The sequence below is a fragment of the Dendroctonus ponderosae genome, unplaced genomic scaffold, assembly GCF_020466585.1.
Source record: "Dendroctonus ponderosae isolate FM_Combo_2020 unplaced genomic scaffold, Dpon_F_20191213v2 Dpon_F_20191213_3, whole genome shotgun sequence".
NCBI classification, from domain to species: domain Eukaryota; kingdom Metazoa; phylum Arthropoda; class Insecta; order Coleoptera; family Curculionidae; genus Dendroctonus; species Dendroctonus ponderosae.
In genome coordinates, this window is record NW_026018508.1 from 7,771,075 (window position 1) to 7,789,598 (window position 18,524).

The following is an 18,524-nucleotide window of genomic DNA, read 5'->3' on the forward strand; positions in this document are numbered from 1 at the left end:
TGCAAAAGAAGTATTTCCGTAAGTGTCGACTGACATGTTTCTTTCCTATACAATTCAGTACAAACAACTATCTAAAATCACTGAAGGGTAAAATTGAAAAACAGTGTAAGTGCCAAGTGAACCATTTTTTGAAAAAAAAACAATCTCTAATAAAAGTCGGCAAAGGTAACACAAATTTTGCTTTACGCGCTAGTGATCAGTTCATCGAAAAAAAAACATTTGCATTCACAATTTGGCAGGTTTGAATCTTCTTTTGTACTTCGTAACATATCAAATTATCAACCGTTTTTATATCTGACTGTTATTTTTTAAGAGCTTTGGAGAAAATGTCTCTAAAATCTTGTCGACATACCAGACTTACATCAGCGTCTCCTTTTGGTCCTTTCTAGCGAACCTTATCAGCTCTTCTCTGTGCAAGTTCTCAAAAATTTAAAAGGCTCTTCATTTGATGTTGTCAACATCATTTCATTCCGTTAAGTGCGTGTACTTCTTTAAATCACTTATTTGCGAAGACTTTTTTGATCTGTTCCAATGTCTGGGTGACTCACATATTTCATTACTTGTTCTCCTTTGCTTCATTTCTGCAATTCTACAAGCTTCTTCCTTCGATAAATTTTCAGATGAAATTCACAAAAGGGGGTTGGTTTTAAATGTATTTTAAATGTACTGATAAAAGAATCATGATAGAGATAGACATATATAGACCATAATTCACAGACTGTCGTAATGCATTTAGCACTGGATTAGGATTAAACTAAACGATATAGCCACATACTGCTATTTAATTGAAATATTTCAATTAGATTGATAATTGTTGTTGCACTTATTCTTTTAGTAATTTACTTCTTTTCAGTCAAATAATGCATATGAGCAGGAGTTGGTCCGTCAGCGTTCCACCGGTTTTGTGATGAGTTTTTAACTGTGCATTTCAAAGCTTTAATAATCATGTCAGAAATGAATCAAGTTTATCTTATATGGCCAAACTCCAAATCGGTCAATTTATTTATATAATAGTCAAGAAAATCAAAAGTTCTGGAATAAAGTAAAAGTGGCCACACCGTAACCGTTTATTGATAATTTACCTCTGCCTTGGAAACTCAAACACAAATCCAGGTTTTAACGAGAAAAGAAGCTCTGACTAAAGCTCATTAACGGATCTGACGGACAAATTTATAGTTCCACCATGAAAATCATCACGTTTTACCTAAAATTGTCTGATTCGTTTTTATTTTGTCAGGTACAAAAATGTACTTAAATATAAATTAAGTAAGTAAAGTTATGCCAGTCCGTTTAAAAACCTCCTTTAGTTAGTCAGATGTTACCGTCTTAATTGTTATCCAGAAAAACGCAAAAATTTTATAATACTGAAAGCTTTTTAAGTTGCCTCGCGCATAATTTAAGTTTTATGCAAAACGGAGAAATCTTTGCAAAAGCGGAAAATATATGACGCCTAAGACGCCGCCATTTATTTTTTTACCTTGGAAATATTTATTATACCCTCATTTACGGATTCAGTTGTAACAGGTAGAATCATGATCGCAGCGTAATACTGAATTGAAATATATACAGGGCGATTCAAAATTGGCGTCATTCCTCTGGAGGTGTTGTCTGGCGCTGTTATAGGAATACAGAAAAAATAGTAAAAGAAATTGTTATTCAAAACTGAGAAATTTACAAAAAACTATATCAGAGATACGGCAGCAATGTTTTTCAAGGTAATCTGCCTAAGTAACTTTGCGCAAATACCTGTTGCTTCGTAATTATTTAAAACTCCGGTAACCATAGAAGTATACAGAGTGACAATAAGATAGGCAAGTATAAACGGCCAACTTAGCAAGAATCGTTGAATGACGGAACAAATTTTCGAAATTTCAACCTGTTCTCATAACCTCGAATTCTGTGGGGTTTGGTGTTTACATAAATAATTCATACAACACCAAACATTTGAATGGTTAACTCCAAAGAAGCTAGTGCCTGTGTAATATCCTTATTATCCACTCTTATCAAGCAGCTTCTCGTATTCAGTTAATTAACTCGTGTAAATTTCTTTTCGGATGCTTAAGTATTCCAATATGCTACCAATTAAACATGGAATAATTTCAAAATAATGCTTAATAACAAAGTTGAAACTCGATTTTCAACTGTTAATATCTTCCAGAAATTTTGGAAAAAAAATTTTCTATATTTTTCTCGTACTCCCAAGTGAGCCTCTATCAAACCTTAAAAGGAATGACGCCAATTTTCAATCACCCTGTATATGAAATATAAAACACACATAGCGATGTTTAAGCAAAAGGCGCACACTTATAACTTTGACCTAGTTTAAAGGTAAATCTTCGCAGAAACTTTTTCATTTTGTACATGGTTATTCAGTTCTCTATCGTCCACATTAATAAGGTGTAAAAAAGCCATAATTATTGTAATAGACAACTCTAACGAGTGTTAAAAGCTAACAAAATCATACCTATTTGTTCGACGCTGTTTATTAGACCTGATTCCCGCTATTATAATTTAAAATTCTTAGACCACGAGCTTATCAAATTTCGCACGCAGGGGCTGATTTAAAAAAAATGTATCCTTAAAGTTAGCGAAAATTATAGATGCGCCACTCCTCTGTATGAGGGCGATAATATTTACTGAAATAGCAAGTGAAACACCTCGATTACGTTGAAACGAAAACAATTTATCAGTAAAAAAATATCTGTGAAAAAATCTTCGTCCGTCGACTATTTCAGAAGTCGATTTATTACAGCCTATATTGGCAATGCAGGAATTAAATTTAAGACGATAGAAATCCAAATGTCGTGAGTTAAATGATTTTCAAATTACATGTCGTTAATCCTTTTGTCATCTTAGATATTTCAGAGCATGGATTACGAGTCTAGAGGATTGATCCAAATCGTTTCTTTTTCAAATCGAATTTTATGAAAACGGCGAGAAGGAAAAGAAACCCGTTTGCCGTGCAAACGGTAGGCTTTAATCAAATTATACCTTACAATTCACTCAATAACCGTAATTTAAATATTTTTTCCAACACCATTGTTATACTGAGTTTGATTTTTCTTACAATTTGTGCACAATTAACAATCCTTTTATGAAATAAGCTTGAAATGCACAAAAACCGAAAACATTATGAAATTAGATAATGTCTATAATCACATAAACGACGATAGTTGTATAGGGTGACCCAAACTTGTGTAAAATAACATCAGCAGCGTCTTGTACGTCCATAAATTGAAATGGCTTCACACATCAATTGATCTAAAATTTAGCATTGAAACAAACCTTAAACATTGAATTCTGACAAGCACTTAGAATCAATTATAACGTTTCAACGATTCCTCATTTGAATCATTTCAGCACAAGTAAATAGATCATCCTCATAAAGTATTTGAACTACTGTAAAATGCATCATTTACCTATTTATTCAGTGAATCCATATCTGTTTTAAATTTACTGAGAACTTGATTATTCTGATGCAAGGACGGCACTTTACCGATTTATCGTTACTCGAAGCTCCGGAATTAAATCTCAATTTGCTACAGGCATTCTTTGAATCACTTTTATAAGAATTAAATTAATTGTATAATACCTCAGACCCAGACCAACCGAACATTATTTAACGAAAATTTSGAACARTYATAATATTTGGAATTTCATTGCCACTTTAGCACGATTCAGGTTTTTCACGCAAAACTTTCCATTATAGAATTCCAGAACTATTATATGTTSCATRATTTTTTTWATTCTWAAAGACAACTRAACATTGGGAAAGCTAGTCACCGTATGAATTAAGAWGTTTTWAAGAAGAAGGTAATAAATATCTCGGARAAGWKGYTTAATGCAATCACAACAAATCGAATAATTGTTSATTCAAATAGCTTTMTTTTTAAAACAATTCAGTTTTATTTTGAAACTTGGCCAATGGATTGGCGTTATGGATCTTTTGTGGCGATTTCTTAAAAAAAATTATATCGAGATGCTCGCAMAACTCGCGAAAGTATGATACACCAATTCGGAATGCTTCGGCCGGCGAAGTAAATGTACATTCGAGTTGTGTGTCTTYSTTTCACAAGCGAATGAAAAATWAATTCAARGCGTTAATGAAGTGAACGTACACCGTGAAAGTCACGGTTTAGAATTTTAAAAATTTTTGATWATGTTCAAGTCTAAGCTAGTTGCAGTTAAATTTGTCWGTGCTATAAATGAACATTTATTCATTYGTTYCGTKTTTKCRTTTTTGGGATGACAATATAGTTAAATGGAGTAAAATAAAACGTTGCGCCTTAAAGACTGGTAAACTATACTGCCACTATTCTAAATTGTTTTGTTGATTTTTTGGAAAACTGATCGAAAATTAAATGATTTACACGATACCTGTTATTTACATTATAATATCGTTTTCCGYCARCCCTACAAGTTAAARSCACTCAACSGAAGCAYTTACGTTTATTTAAATTTAAAGTTCGGGATGGACAGCGCATTGGGACATCCTTTTCTTGTCAATTTCAAAAAGATCTTTGTAAAATGAAATCCTAATTTAGACACAAATTACAAAAATTACAAAAAAAAATGAATTTGGCAGGCACTGTTGCCGTAGTAGTTCTAGAGCATCCTTATCACATGTAAAAGTATGTGATAAGGATGTACCAGACTATGGCTTTTACGACATTCATTGGAATGACTAATACCTGACTATATGATTATGGATGGTCCACGTGAAATAAAAATAGTAGGCGGTTATCAACATCAAAGAATTTGTAGATTAAAACAAAAATCGACAGAACTTCGCTTCTAACCCTGGTATGAGGACCCTGGCAAGCAGGCTCTGTCATAACAATCCATGGATAAGTGAAAGCTATGTGCGAAAAATAGCATTACTTTCCTTTCCACACCTCTCGGTCTCTCGGTATGAGCGACAACCTCTGAGGATGCAAGTCACTCGTGCTTCAGAAACATCAGGACTATTTTGCAACGACGACCTAAATAGGCGATCAACTCAGCAGCCTTCAGCAATGACGGCACAACAAGCTTAAAGTTTTTGAGTCAAATCTGAAACTGCTCTATCCCATTAAAATAAAATTTGATTTTACGACATTGCCGTATATGCGAAATATAAATTCCGTTCATCAATGGAAAAATGTATCGAATATAGAATACTTCACTATCTACAGAATGTTTGATTAGGGCTCAAAATAAGCTTCTACTCCTTTCGCGTTAAATGGGATAGTGATGTCCTTTGGAATCGGACTCGGTTAGCTGGGGTTAAATTCGAATTGCCATTAGGCAGTATGCACAATTAGTTTTTGCGGGCAGAATGCAGTTAACATCAGCAAGTAAAACAAAATGAAATTGCCCTAAACCCCAAAGCACCAAACGTGAATTTCCAGTTTAAACACAGTTTGACCCTATTGATTTAACTGTTAGTATGTATTGTTTAGAACGAAATGGCAATGTTTCAATAATTTTGCAACTTTATCTATATTAATGTATCTACTAATTACCACACAAGTGGAGTTGCTATGAAATACAGGTGCCATTTAAAGCTTACCAAAATACACTAGAATACTCATTATGCTTAATGCATATGTGGGATAGTTAAATAATTTTGGAAGGTGCTTTGAATAGAAAAACTTCTGATAATGTTTCTCTTTCACATCATCATTTAAGTTGTCTGTGAATGATAAGTAAATACTTTGCTACGATCTATGAGTCAGCATTTGGTTCTAATGCTTCAACTAGAAAAAAGGGTTTGTTTCAAAAATTTCGATTCTACCAAACATGATATTGAATTACGGATATTGCAAATATGTAGTATAAAATGTGTATTGGGTTGTTTTATACCATTGGAAAACGTTTCTGTCCGCGTAAAATAGCCTATAGTTGGGATTTAAATTTTTGGCTGCATTTGCATAATTCGTCGTCTATCAATGTATATGATGACTGTAAACATATCGTTTATGGAAACTACAATTTTGTAGCAAACACAAAGAGATCATGCAGATAAAGTTTTTTACTATTCTTAAAGAGTAAGTCCATTTAAATATGGGCACATCAGACTTGAGAATGGCAAAATAATTGATTTACTGTGTTTGATTTATTGAATTTATTCTAGTTTATAGACCTGCACTGCATAATACAATATTTCCGCAAAAAAAGTGGTCTGAGTTCAAGTAGAGAAGATATCTCCACACCCTACAGATCTGACTGAGCCTGAATTTCTCTGAACGCAGACCACTTTGTTGCCTCCTAAAAGTTTCTGGATTACCTCAATTTCTTGGATCCTAGAATTTAGTTCAGCATGAACCTGAAGACAGACTTGACCAACCTTTCCTGGATGTTTTTTAAGCTATCAAATAAAAAGCTGCCGCATACCGCTTACAGAAATACCTCTCAACAGCAGCTACAGCAGAAACCAGCATTCAAGTCACGTTTAAGTCAATAAGGTCTATGTTCACGTTAAGTCTATACGCTTTAAAATAAGATTAACTCGGTTCGATCGGTTTTTGAAAATCGATTTTTCCAAATAATCTGACAGTACCATTAAAACATTCCTCTACTTGCTAATCAGTATAATCAATACATCACAGTATCCCTCTAAACATAGTAGCAGTATACGAAAGTATTATCTAAAACTTGCCGTCCAAGTAACTAAAGCAACACTGTTTCTATACGGTGAGCTTGAGCAAACTTCAACGGTATTTGCTTTGTAAGTGTAAACTTTCATGTTAATGTACATTCGTAGCAATTTACCGGATATACTACGACGGAACGGCTAGTAGTTAAACATTCAACGCAATTGATTAGACAGTTGCCATCCAAGTCTTTCCAGCAATAAATATGCCGCTGCTAATGAATGTGTTTTGAAAAGTTTCTAAAAAAATTTTGAGCAAATCTTAATTTTAAATGTTATTTTAGAAAAACCTTACATTTAAATGATGGTTATTCAATAACAAAATGTTCTACTTGGAGTTTTTATTAAAGAGAACAAAACTACTAGAATTTTTCACACTCGGCATTCATTATTGAACATGCTTTATGCATACTTAATACTTTTGCGGGGTGAGGAAATCACATCTTGTTATTGAAATTCCTGACTTGGACGCAAATAGCTTTGAAAAGCACAGGAACAAGGTTCTGCAGAATATTATGTAAGTTTATATTTTTAATACCATTTTGCACAATATATTTGTTACTATTCTATACAGTAAATACTCACTTTATAATGGCCTAAGATTAAAACTAATAGAATTCAAATTATGACATAATTAGTAAAGTCCCAATTTCGGATAATAGTAAACCGCTAAGAAGAAGTTTGCCAGTATAAATTGGTAGAGAGATTATTTAAAAGGTAATTCTATTCGATAGTGAAAACACTTTACTATCCAATTTTCTGTGCGTTGCCTGTCAGATTTGCCATAAGATGAGAAATTTCTATTTTGCATCTTTGCAGGTAAAATATTAAATAATATTCAGTGCGTTGTGCAGCAGCATTATCAACCATGTAGGAACTTTCATGTATAAGCAAAAAGCTTCCCAAGGGAGGAAAGCGACCTAAATAAAAGAAAGTAATGTATTGCTTTTAACGATTTTGTAATTTCATAGCTTTATGCAGACCTGCTCACGTTCTTTAGAAAGCTTTCTAAAATAAAAGCAAGTTGCTTTAAGAAAATTCTGATTATTTTATTGAACCATCAAGTTGGTTTCTACCGAGATACAGTATTCTTATAATGCGATGCTCCTGAAAGTTAAGATACCTACATGAAATAAGTACGCAATATTATTTAATAAATGTTGCACTCACTTAATTAATTTAATGAATCTTTTAAAAACAATATACTACAACTCACCACGACGCAATAAGAAAACGAAAGCTGCCAATGAATGCCAGCTGTTCAATTCCGCTTCTGCCAATTAAATAAATGAAGAAAACTTCATTTAACAATTAGAGAACCATAATACTGTGGTGATGTAAACACCGTCAATTATTCAATTATATTGCAGGCGATTGATTTGTTAAATTCTTATGTTCTATTGTGGTGTCTAAGAATAGGAGGGCGCCAGTTTTCATAATTAGAAGAATTATTTCCGTAACAGCTAAAAAATTTAGGATAAACCAAATCATGAATTTGACTCCAATGTATTTCACATAACAGGCACGCGATGCTTTTTTTCTTAAGTAGGTAATAATGAAGTGAAATAAAGAAAAGACGATTTTTTCATCAAACTATAAATGCGCCTCGCTCAAACAGTTGATCAAAATGCAATATTTCCGAATCTAGAGTTTTATTTGAATTGCCCTAGCAGTGATTCACATTCCATAAGCGCGTTCCCTTCATGACATCAGCTTTCATTAATTACCAGAAAAAGTTTCGTTCTTTCCTTTGCTTAGTGGGTTCGTGCATTTCTAATGTTTGTTTTTAACCCGATTAAGTCTGAATGTTTAGCACCCATCTCAAGGCCTCTTTCATGCCAATTTAAAAGCCATGCTGCTAAAAATAACGAACCCTGAAAATATTTATCAACTTCTCATCTCTGCTCTCATCTTTCTTTCGATTGCCTCCTTAAGCAATCAGCTTTCAAATTCTCCTTGGTTAACTTGGTTAAAGCCTTATAACTTCAATCTCCAAAACAGGTCTCAATTGTGGCAAAAAAGGTAAGACATTTGTATGTAATGCTATCGGAGATTGAAGTCATCATTTATGTAAGTCTCGGTTTTCAGAAGGAATTACTTGAAAACATGTCCATAGAAATTTGTTAGTTTTGGTTACAGCAAAACTCTTTGTTACAAAATTTGATTCAAGTTTTCAAGATAGGCCAGTTTAATAATTTGCAAAAGCATAAGCTCCTAATCCAATGACTATTTTTCCTTGAGAGTTATTTACAAAAAATCATAATATACCTATCATATAAGAATTAAACGCTAAAAAAGTTAGAACAATGCTTAATTTGCTTTATGAACATATCTCTCCCAACCGATCCTGGTACTCAAAAATAACTGCCAGAGCACAGTGAAAGCGAGATAAAAACAAACTCAGCTAACATTATAATGAGTTGTAGTATATTGGAGATTACAGCAGTCACTCGATATGATCGGTCCTATCATATTGCGTCCATTTCATCTTATGTACACTTTCGCTTTCAAGAATAAGCTTCTGATCAAAAGTCGGTCAAGAGGCAAACACTGTTAACTACATATAAGGTTCCCTAACTAGTCGTGTACGAATTATTCTCATTTTTTTCCTATGCCTTTAGTATCACATTTAGATGGCTGTAGAGCCATTTATTTAAAGGCAGTATTTTCACAAGTTCAGTTTTTTTCTGGAATGTTACTAATGTCATTTGCCTGTGTTCTTGCAATATTTATTTCGTTGAATTCGAAAGCTGTAGGAGAATTAACATAAATTTGGTAATAAAAATTTTGCAATATATTACAGACGTGCTTTATAAAGCAATGTGTACCAGTGCAACTTATGTGTAAAATGTATTGTTATGTTTCAATCCGTAATTCTGTAAAACATTAAATAAAGAAAATCAATATATTCCCCTCAAATTCCACAAATCAGCTATCAAAGAAAAGCTACAACCCTGATTGCCATCTACGTCTACAAAATGAAATACTGTTCGGATATCTGATTTTCAGACCGCTGAAAATAACAATATTTTACTTAGTATGTAAAATTAGGCGAAAATAGGACAATTTCCAAATAGGTAGTTCAGGATCACTTGCAGCCTTTTAGGGCGCTATCCGCCAAAGTATCACACAGCAATAAACAAGTTTCACCTACCTTCAGTCATTTTGGCATGGATTCTGCTCGATTTTGTTTTCGATTCTGCTCTATAACGTTTGAATACATAAATAAAATTCATTTATAACAGAAAACACTAGTGTTAATATATTGATTTGGAAGACTTTTTAAGCAGATTGAATTTATAAAGTTTAATTTAAAAGCAAACTACTGCGGGAAAACTTGACTCATTCATGTTGAAAAGCCAAGTGACAATAATTAAAAATTTGGAACCACTTGCTTTCTTTTCATGAGAAGCATGACCAGTTCAATTCAGGGTGCAAGTCAAAGAAGCAAAAGTATCTAATTATCTAATTTGAGCCTCTCTGGAGTTCGATAATAAAAACTTGATTCCGTTATAAATTCCGTACCTCCCTCTACCAACTATAAATCTCTCTACTAACATTTTCTTAAGGGATTTTCTTCCAGAAATGTATTTTTCAACCACTTTAAGATTCGAGAGTTTACTATCTTCCCTTATTTTGGTTGCTCACCAACTCACCAACGTCACTGCTCAATCTACTGCTCAATACAAAACGGAATAGACTCATGATAAGGTCTTCTATCTTGTCTCTCTCTACATTTGCTGCCTAATGGGAGAATGGTGGACTTTCGAACATCGAAAAGTAGTAGTAGAACGCATTGATGCAAAAAACGCCACTGACTAACTATTATTATCGTAACTCGTTATTATCGAAATCCAGAACGGCCAAAACATAATAATTACCAAGAAAAACACCATTGAGTGATTACTTGCAATGGAAATAGTTACCTTAGATAAACAATATAACGTGTATTGTACAGCACAACGCCTTTCATTTTACTTTTAAAGTGTTTTAAATTTAAATGCTTAGGTAATAGCAGTCCACTTATGAAAGAAACCTGCCATGAAAATGGACTAAAAATGATGTTTAATTTGAAAAATAAAATTGGGAATTCAAGAACAGTGCAATTTAGGGTGTAATTTAAAGAGAAACCTATAAGGTCGCATAATGCAAATGTCGCAAATTACTTGCCAATACAATAACAATTACAATTACTTGCCAATATCAAGGTTTCAACTATTTCTACAGAAAGAAATTTCAAAAAATTTTAAAACTCAATCCAGAATCCAGAACGTCCCTCGTCGTTCCTTGTCGATAAAAATGGCATGCCGCAATATAATAAAATATAAGTCAACAATATGGGACTAAAGGCTCTAGATCTGCATGACAACCTGGGGCACAGTAATGCCAAACTTACCGAAAGCTGCATTGTGCCACCTGGAAAGAAAGAAAAACATTATTTAGTATTACAGACATTAAGTGAAAAGTTTAATTATTCGAAATAAAGAGAACTAAAAAATGCGATCAACTTCAGTTGCTCCTAGAAAAACTGAACCTAATTTAAGCTAAAGGATTTATAGGTTAGACATCACGTTTACTAGCTTTCTGCAGGCTGGCGTCCCATCCTCCATTTTCTACCCCTTATTCCTCAAAAAACTTACACTATACTTGAACAAACAATAAAGATCCTCTCCGAATTGAACACTTTAATCTTTCAGTTTGCAGATGACGGATAATTACTATAAATTATTTACTGATTCGATATTATTTCCGAATTATGTTTCTATGTTATTTTCTGACATTAAGCCGATCATTATGGAAAATAAACGCAATAAATAAAATTAGTAAACAAAATACTGGGTAGATATCCCAACAGTGTCAACTCTATGTAGAAATACTCGAATGTCTCTGAAAAATAGCTTGTTGATATTTTGTTTGTATCAATGAAACTTCAAATCTATTTTATTGGCAATACCGCAGCTCTTTCAATTCCATATTATTCAAAACTATCATAGTCTGCGACTTTTTCCTTCCGATAGGTTTAAGCGTCTTCCAAACAAGAATATATTCTGAAGTAAATTGTTCAAGCTTAAACCGAATATTAACTGCAATTTCCTTTTGAACATCACTTCTATAGAAGACGTAAGCAGTAAACATTACAATAAACTGGTTGCAAAATTCCATTCCCTTTCTTGCATTGAAGAAAATCGTTTGCAATTTTATGTGAACCGAATTTGATTTTAAATTCATTTCGCATTACATTCTTCTCTGGATTTTTAAGCTTTTTCATGTGAGGTACGCTTTTGGCCTGTTAAGATCTGCTCTAGCAAATTGCTAACGTTAAATTTTCAAGTTAAATGCATTACATAAACGCGGTTGTATTCTGCTTTACATGGAAACTTAGATCATTGTTAAATAAATTAAGGTCGAGGCATAACTTCTACATGCTTAACTAATGAAAATAATCTTGGATATTCAAGTGTGTTTACAGTGTATTGTGATTAATACTGTGTAGATTTCATGGAATGAATATATACACAGTGAGTCCTAAAATTAATTGCCCAACTCCAAAATGTGAACTTTAGGAAACAGGTGCATCTTTAAAAAGTCACCTTCCTTCTCGAAGTCTTTTCTTTACAAAGTCATCTTATAGATCATAAGGCAGGTATTTTTACAGATCAAATTTTGAAATTGATATCCATACAAATAACAGTTAATTTAAAATTAAGTCAATTGTGACGGAGGCAGAACAGGACTTTGGCCCTCGACTTAGTTGAAAAGTGTTGTATGAAACTTTCAATGAACCTAACAAATAAAGAAGACCTCATTATCCGAAGTTTTGTGAATCTCAGACGTAATGTCTAAAAGATGTAAAATTCAGCAACCTGTTTTTTTGGAAAACAGCTCGGACCCGAAAATTATTATTTTAAAATGCGATTTTTGTTGCGATAGTAAACTTATAACCAAAAACTTTGCATTTACAAATAAAACACTTTTTTATTCTTATTCAGGTTTAATGTCTTATACCTAAACTAAACAGTACTCGAGGAATTTACGAGGTAAATAATTATTTCGCATCGCATCCAAGCGGTGGATTGTAAGAAGAGAATCTCTTGAAAGGCCTCATAGGTCACCTGACTAACCTAAACAATCTGTAGGAGATGAAATAGAAGATCCGAATAGTAGTGCGTACCATAACTCAAGAAAGAATAGAACGCGTACAAGAAGAGTTTATTGATTGTTTTAGATATTGTCAAGCCGCAATTAGAACTTATTATAAATATTAAATGTTTGATTGTTGTTCTATTTCTTGAAATAAATCGGCCCTTTTCCATAGAAAGTGGAAAGAAAACGTCCTTCTGCAAGACCTGTACATATATTAAAAAATGCTCAGACAATATTAACATTTTGCAACATGACCAAAATTTAGTTGACATTATTTGAATATGCATCTACCCTAGTCTGATTTAATTACATAGTTCATTATGAGAACATAGTGATAGACCGAACCGTATCAAATAGTTATTTGCCAGTACTGAATTAAGCAATTTCATGAAAACAAAAGCGTGCTTACCCCCATTTCAATCAAATGCCCAATACAGTGCGGCAGATAAAGTTTAGAAACTATTAATCAAGTTTGGTCTAATTTAATCGACTGAATTTAACCATGTTTAAACCGAGCAGAGCGTTTTGAATAGGTTAGCTTAAATACATTTTCAAATATTAATGAAATACATATATCATTTCTCTAATTAAAATGTTCCAGACTTAGAGTGTGTGTAGTTAGTAGTGTGTACCAAATATTTACATAGAAAATAAGAAATTTCCAAATGCAAAGATCAGTCAGTAAAGATTCGAAAGCTGATCAATATCAGCTTAAAAATATAATAAATTACAAAAAAAATATTCTCTATATTGAAAATAACGTAGATCAGTATTCATTCTACCATTGATTCATCAAGGCTTACAACCTAATAGGAAAAGTGCTACTTTTGTTCGAATGCTTATAACATTCATGCTGCCTAAACGTTCATGTTCTTTGGTTTTCTGCGCTTCAGCTTGTTCTTACTGTCTGCCTACATCAGCAAAACAAAGTTAAGCGATTCACATAATTAAATGGAAACCACGACGATACATTTAATGGTTATTTGCGTGAATTTGTTTAACAAACTTCGTATATTAAACCGAACCAAAATTAACATTAAATAAATTACCCTGAAACATTTAGGCACTTGAATCATCATCATGCAAATCGGCAGACGGCGAAGCCTTCAAAAAGTCAACCTGTAAATAGTCGTKAATAAKCTTCCCTGCAATTTGAATGAATCGTAAATGGCAATAATATATCAGTTTATACGAAGGGAAAATGACAATTTTAAGAGCGGAATTAAGCGGCCGACGAAAGTGTGGCTGTTAATAGGACAAGCTATGAAAAATACGCATGGCAAATATTATAGGGATTATTATTATACTGTAGCTATACGTCAATTCGCTTTCCTTTCAAAGATATTAATCGGAAAATTCGAATTACTTTTGAAGAAGCTTTATATCTGAAATAATAAATCATTTTTTGGAGACAAACTAGGCACATGTCGGTGAAACACGCATAATTTCGCAAGTATTAGTGTCATCTATAGATTTATTCCTTTATTAAATCATTAAAATAAGACATCATTTGACAAACGCGTATATATGCCAATATGGTCTTCATGTACCGTTTTTGCGATGCGAAAAGAATATTATTCGAGATTGGCCAATGTCTCACGAGTTTTAAGAAACACTGTATCACCTTCAAACCGTCGCGTAGATATTTGAAACTCATCAACAACCTAAAACCGTTTTAATTTCAATTTAATGACACGCCTCTACTTTAACGTTAAGTTCAACCTTGTTCTCTACATTCTTTTTACAAAAATATTTTTTTTAAAGAGCATATTTGGGTAAATGAAAAGCTGCATGATTTTATGAACTGGAATCACCAACATCGTTTCTTGGTCAACGTTTATTTGAGAAAGCTTGGTGCGATTTGTTAAGTAAGCAACAGTCGCAACATACGTTTCATCGGTCGTGTGATTGGTCAGACAAAACTTACTTGTATATTTAAAAATGTTTCCTGGGACGATGAGAAAGCAAAAACCAATTCTTTATCAAAAAAATTATTTTAGATAATGAATAATATTAAATACCATTCAACTTAGCGGCTGACTGCTCAGTCAAGCATTGCCCGAGCTGCTGATAATTGAGTTAAAATAGGATATTATTTCATAAGGAAAAAAATTCTAGTTTTCAAAGCGAGCTGTTGTTTAGCAAACCAAACAAAGTGAGACTATTTATACCGATTTATATTTATACATACCAAAAAAGTATCGTTTTACCAAGAAAATAGTACATTACTTTAACAGGAGAAGAACCGCAGAAAGAAGTGGGACCAAGCAAAAGTGACAGCCTGACAAAATTTTATTCCGATTTTGCAAGGTAGTTTTCATTTGTGCTCCACCAGGAAGCAGCCAGTGGCACAGCAAACAATATTGTTTTCTTTTTAAAATTAGCTTAGTTTTGACAATTTTGTTTTCAGAGAATCTGCACTAGCTTCATATTTCTTACTGTGATTTGAAGAATGTTTTCTTTCCAGTTATAGAATTCACTGTTCTATTTGCTCCCAACTTAAATTACACCCTGTATAAAATATAACTGAAGCATAAAGCAATTTCAGAATAAATTCAATTTTATTTAGCATATGTAAGCACAATTAATGTATTTGTTTTTATGAAAATAGGGCTCCAATATATTAATTTCATTAGTATTTTGTTCTAATTAATGAAAATGTTTTCCAATGTTTTGTTTTTTGAATATTTTGATTTTAGTAAATAATCCAATTTGACGGAGGATGTCTATTTAAAATTTGTATGATGAAGGAATTTCTTGAACAAAATATTAGGTTTTTTGCCCTAGCGCCTCTAGATTATGTATTTAGTTTTTTAGCGTTTATAATTTTTTTGTATTTTTTTTATTTTGTAATTTTACGGTAGAATAAAGTTTATTCTACCGTAAAAAAATTGAGACGTAAAACGTTTTTTAAATTGATTTCGCGATTATCTGTTGATACAGTGCCTCGAGATCCTTTAAAAGCTTTATAATCTCCAAGCTATACATGGCTTTACCAATCAGGTTTATCAAACATTTGAAAATTATCATCGCTGTTAGTATAACTGTACTCATAAAAATCTAGCACGTATACAATACACGAAACACACTCACTTTTAAAATTCGATTATCCCTGAGAGGGATAACTTTTCGATAGAACTTTTCAATTGAACAACAAAATAAAACAAAAATACCTTAAAGTACTTTACCCTGTTTCGTCACCCACAATCGCCTTTGCTAAATTGCGGTGGCGATGTATATTTTCATATGAATAGTTCATCGATCAATCTCCCCAAAGGCCCCTGTTCTTAACGACTTTTCAAATATATAAAGTTTCTCTTTTGATGTGCTTCTCAAAGTTCATTCTGTTCGTAAATACAGATCGATACTAGAATTTCATATTTTTCTGTTGCTTTCATACATATTCAGTTGCACAATGTTTTATAAAATGTTGCGGTTTGTTTGTACATGACGAAAGTGAGGTATGGTTGGGGTTATTTTTCAGTTAATTTGGCATTGAAATATTTCTCTCATGTAATATTCTTTATATATATTAATTTCGTATTAATATTTGCCCCAAGTAACATTCTCGGTAAGGCGGTAAATTTATACAGTAACTTTATTTACAATGATAATTTATACAAAAACTTGCAAAGATTAATAGTTAAATATTCAATATTGTGTCCCAATTAGTAAGCACACTAAAATATCGGCTTAACGAAAATGTGTATTTTGATTATTTTATTGTGCAAGTCTTTGACTGATTTTGAATCTGGAGCTCGGTTCAGCTTTTAAATGAGATCAATTGCTCAGACTATAAAAAAAATGTTGTTGGAAGCTGACGACGAATTGTTGCAGGCATCGCATACAGGGTGAGTCCATACGAGAGAGGAGAAAATAGTAAGTGTGGTTGAGATAAATAGCCGCACGTCAACATTTAAAGAAACAGAACAAAAAACTACAGTAGATGTTAAGTGACGGTTGGTTACTTAATATCTTGAAATGAACATAGTTAAAAGTAAGTTCGTATGCAGTGTATAAAATGTTAAATCAATAAACAATAGAAATTAACTATGCTGATGTCTGTACTTGCTACTCGTATATATTCCTTTACCACCCAATATAATGTTTGGACTTTTTTTCCATAGAATTGAGGGAAGCAGAGAACCCGTCGTAAGGGGTTGTAACAAGGAGGCTAAAAATATTCAAATACAGTATTCCCCATACAAATAAAATTGATGTATCTTTCTAATTGTTCATATTTTTAACTGCAAAGGTGGGAAGTTTTCAAATTAACACCCGATATAGCCCATGTATGGTACGAATTCGAGGAAAGACTATAAAATCTATATAAAGTTTCTAATACAATTGCAGGTTCTCATTTGCTAAATGAGGTTTTTCAAACTTGATGGCAGCAAACCACTTATCGTCACTTTTCTTAATTTGGCTAAGGCTTTTCATACGGTTAATTATGAGATTTTGGTAGAGAAGCTTAAAATATATGACATGATATCTAGCAGGAAAACAGACTGACAGAGAACAATAAAATATAAAACAGAAAGTAGGAATTGATATACGAATCAGTACTGAAAAAAAAATATACACAGGAGTTTCCTTAGTTTTTAGTTTGTTGGTAAATGACGTATGAGATGGGACAAAAATCTTGAGCATTTTAGCCAAAGAACAAAATACTTAGTATTTATTTTGGCAAAGATTTAAAAAATAATGCATACAAAAACTTTGTTAATGATAGATGACGCTTTTTCTCATGGTATAATAACTTAGAGTACACTAATCCGATGCGGAGCCTACCAGACTTATTTAAATATGATACAGAAAATACAAACCAAAACCTTAAATAGAATTAACAAAAATGATTTTCCGGCAAATAAATATTCTTTAAATTTTGAACAGTTCTTCACACCCAAGTATCTTACGTATCAGTACGTAATGACCTGAATGAAATTTATATAAATAGCCATTCCACCCCAAACACAAAATAATACAAATACCTAAGGCGAAGATGAGCATTATTAAACGTTCAGTAGTCTCCGGAATGACGTAAAAGCTCTGCATTATTATAATAATTATGGAGGAGACTGGGAATATTTTAAATAAATTAAATTAAGCTTTCTTATACTATTATTCTTTACCATTTATAAAAGTTTGTAAGTTAGTTCTTAAGGATACTATTACTAAGGTACAGGTAGCTTTCTTTAACTCTTTAAATCTTTTAGGATTACTGTATAAGTACGACTTTGTGCTAAAAAACTAATATATATGACGTTCGTTCGAAGCATTTATGTTTTTACTAGAAAGTCATGCATGTCTAGGACCCCTGCCTGGTTTTAAAGAATTAACTTTCCTGACGTTTTCCTGACGAATTTAAAATTTGATTTTAAACAAAAATTGAAAACTAAACTGTGGTTTCAATTTACTGTAAAAAATTAATTTTGCATTAAAGTAAATACAATTCCAATTTCATTATATCGATTAATCCGATTGCTGATAAAGTGAAATATTTAAATCAAATATGTTAAGATGCCAGTACTTTATGCTCAAACTTTACTGCGAATAACGTGCAAGTTGCTGCAAACCATTGCCTTTGCTTAAAAATATATTGGTAATTTCATGTCATGAATAATGAACTCATTGGCAAAAATTCAAATGTTTCAAAGTTAAAACCAATTTGTTGGGACTTATCTCCCTTGAACAACCTGTCGCCCTCTTCATAAATTATACTTGCAAGGGGCGCCGTAATAAAACG